Source organism: Fukomys damarensis, unplaced genomic scaffold (genome assembly GCF_012274545.1).
Source record: "Fukomys damarensis isolate Sample0158 unplaced genomic scaffold, DMR_v1.0_HiC HiC_scaffold_39, whole genome shotgun sequence".
Taxonomy (NCBI): domain Eukaryota; kingdom Metazoa; phylum Chordata; class Mammalia; order Rodentia; family Bathyergidae; genus Fukomys; species Fukomys damarensis.
Genome location: NW_022900951.1, coordinates 21,906,643 through 21,909,857, shown reverse-complemented (window position 1 = coordinate 21,909,857; position 3,215 = coordinate 21,906,643). Strand labels below are relative to the sequence as shown.

The 3,215-nt window shown below is 36.2% G+C and overlaps 1 pseudogene; it reads right to left on the bottom strand.

Annotated features, from left to right (window-relative positions):
* Window positions 1–582: 582 nt before the first annotated feature.
* LOC104851336 lies at window positions 583–1,873 on the bottom strand (annotated as a pseudogene).
* Between the last annotated feature and the right edge of the window lie 1,342 nt (window positions 1,874–3,215).

Below are 3,215 nucleotides of genomic sequence, written 5' to 3'. Positions count from 1 at the left end.
TCCTTCTGTCCACACTGCTATGTCTCTAAGACATAGTATAAACTTCCCGAGTTTTATTCTCTGGCTCATGATTTTCCCTCTCTGTTGTGGTCGTTCTTCATTTGTCAAAAATCTGTACAACCTTTGGGCCCATGTGTCATTTTTTTCTGCAATACATTCTCTATCTCTTATTTTGGGTAACATTAACCTTTCTTCCTCTGTAATGTTTTACTGCTATTAAAATTAAACTTTAGTTGTAGGGTATATCACCTGCAATGCATTAGATTCAAATGGAAAAAATATGATTCATTTTGAATCAAGTATTGCTAACATAACACCTGAAAAGTAGAGAGCATCCAGTAAATGTTCAATAGACCTATTCTTTATTTACGTAATCATAGATCAACATTTAAGAACCATCTTCATCTATAAAACTTCATAATGGTTTTTAGTTAGTTATCATTAGAATACATAAAAATATTTGTATTTGGTAATAATAGTGAAAATATATCCTAAAGATGAAGTGTCCATTGCAATCCTCTGTGTTTTACGTATATCAGTTAATTTCTCCTTGCCATCAGTTTGGAAGGAGAAAGAAAAAAGTTATGTAAAATTCCAGTCAAGTATCTCAGTCTCTAATATGAAGCCAATCTCTGTATCACGGTTATGGCCATCTCTGTCATGACAAAAAAACTTGTCAGGATAGCAGGATGTACAGCGGTTGAAATCTTGGCTCTGGTCTTAAATATTCTGTGAAAGACTTCCTCTTGGTTTTAGGAGAGTCTTGGTGGCTTTTATGGATATAGGGACTTGACAACTCAAACTGTCCTACGCATACAGGATGAAGATTATGAACTACATTTGCTGATTCTCTGGGAAGAGTAGCAAAATCCTACTGAAGGTAGGTACAATGATAAAGTCTTTGAAACTACAGCCATATTCTGCTATCATAGCATTCACCACAGCCACAGTGACACCTAACAAAGTATCTTTCCAGCCAAAGTAAGCAAACCCACGAGCTTTGACAGGATCTGCAAAAACTATAGCTATACAATTATGACCAAGAGCTGCTATTGTGACTCCTCTCTGATTTGAGGTGATTCCATCATAAAATTCAGGCTCTTTCTTTCTCATAGTCCAGATTTCATCGGCATGATCAGTCTTTATTGCATAAAAATTTTCTGCACTAAATTATGCAATATATGTCAGCATATGCAGGTTCACTTGAACAATTGGCTTGGGATCTTTCTGTTTGAAACTACTGAAAAGATTGGACGAGCTAAAAATTGGTGTATAAGATACTTCACCTGTTTTTGTAGTAAATACATGTATGAAAATGTCTGGGATCATGGGAGTTGTAATAATAGTTTTCTATTCAGTGCTGGCAGGCTTCTCAAATGGGTTTGTATTTACTTCTGGACTTTATCTAGTTCGGGAGCTGTGATTATGTTTATTTCAGTGGACTGCTTTGACGTGCCATCCCTCAAAGTCACCTGTAAATCTTCAAATTCAAAATCGTAAACCTGATTGAAGAGTCGGTCAATAAAAGCCTCATTTATGTCTTCTTGTGTACAGCTACAGTGACCTTAATGTTGCTCAAATCTTTTTTCAATTTTTTGTTTAATGGTATACAAGGAGGCAGCCATTCTTGCATTATTAACAATCTCAGATTCACTCAGGAGTGTTGATAATCTATTCTTGTCTCCAATTTATAATTATCATGTTCACTATCCCATTCACAGCTTATTTTATTGCAACATATTATGCAAAGGAACTCCACCTTGTCAGCATCGTGGTATCACATAGTATTCAGCCTGTTTAGTAATAGCTGATGGCAGTTTTCCTGAGAGTTCAATTTCAAACTAAAGAGATCAATCAAAACCGCTTTTACCATACTCCAGTAGTGTACAAAGTTGGTCAAAGGCTTTTTGTGCCAAATAAATAATCTCACTGTGGCTGCACTATTGTCCTTCCCAGAGGCTGGCACTGGGTGTGGAAACTACTGAGGCTTAAAGGCAATGGGGGGCTGGCTGAGCAATACAGGGATCCCTGTAATGAACCCAGCTAGGGCCACCCCAGCAGTTCTGGATCAGAGTACCGAGCTTGCATCTGGAGCTTCGCCTAGGAAAAGGAACTTTTTTTCTTTTCAGTTATTTTCAATTTCTTTATTCAGTGTTTCATGAATAGATATCTTTCACCTCTTTGGTTCAGTTTATTCCTACGTATTTTAATTTTTGTAAGTGCAGCAAATGTCATTGCTCTCAGAATTTCTGTATCACATAAGTAGTTATTGGCATACTCCATCTCTGTGTTCCACAAACAGACAAGTGTACATTCTTGTTTGGATTTGCTTACAAAGAAGTCTAGCCTTTGTGGTAAATTATTCTTCAAGAGGTTTGGAATTCTCCTAACGTTTTCGTAGCCATTTCAGGAAAAGAGAAATGTTTTCTTTTTGTTTTGTTTTGTTTGTTTTTTGAGACAGGGTCTCACTATGTAGATGAGACTGATCTGGAACTCACTATGTAGCCCAGGCTGGTCTTGAACTCACAGCGATCCTCCTGCCTCAGCCTCCCAAGCACTGGGATTACAGGCATGCGCTACGATGCTTGGCTAAACAGAAATATTTTTGACTAGAGAATTCTATGATTATTTAATAGGTAGATGATTTTCTGGTAGCTTCAGAAACTAAAGAGTAACGCAAATCTGGTAATTTGACTTTGTTACAATTCTTGTCTTCTGGTGGGAATAAAAATAAGAATGATACTTTTCTCCACCCTTTTTAATCATAGAGCATTTACTTTAGAAGGTTGTGGAAGCAAAATCTTTCTCCTTTTAAAAGCTGAGCAAATCTCTGGTTGGTTTTACAACTCAGGAATGTTTTCTCTTTGGTTGAAGCAATTACCTGACAGAGATGGCCACTCCAATTACTATGTTAATTTATGAATAACCAATTTCTTCTGCTTAAAGACTAGTTCTCTTTTATCATAAAATAAGCATTTAATAGGTTTTGTCTGCTTGGAATCTTTCTCCTTTTAAAAGCTGAGCAAATCTCTGGTTGGTTTTACAACTCAGGAATGTTTTCTCTTTGGTTGAAGCAATTACCTGACAGAGATGGCCACTCCAATTACTATGTTAATTTATGAATAACCAATTTCTTCTGCTTAAAGACTAGTTCTCTTTTATCATAAAATAAGCATTTAATAGGTTTTGTCTGCTTGGGTATATATATGTATATG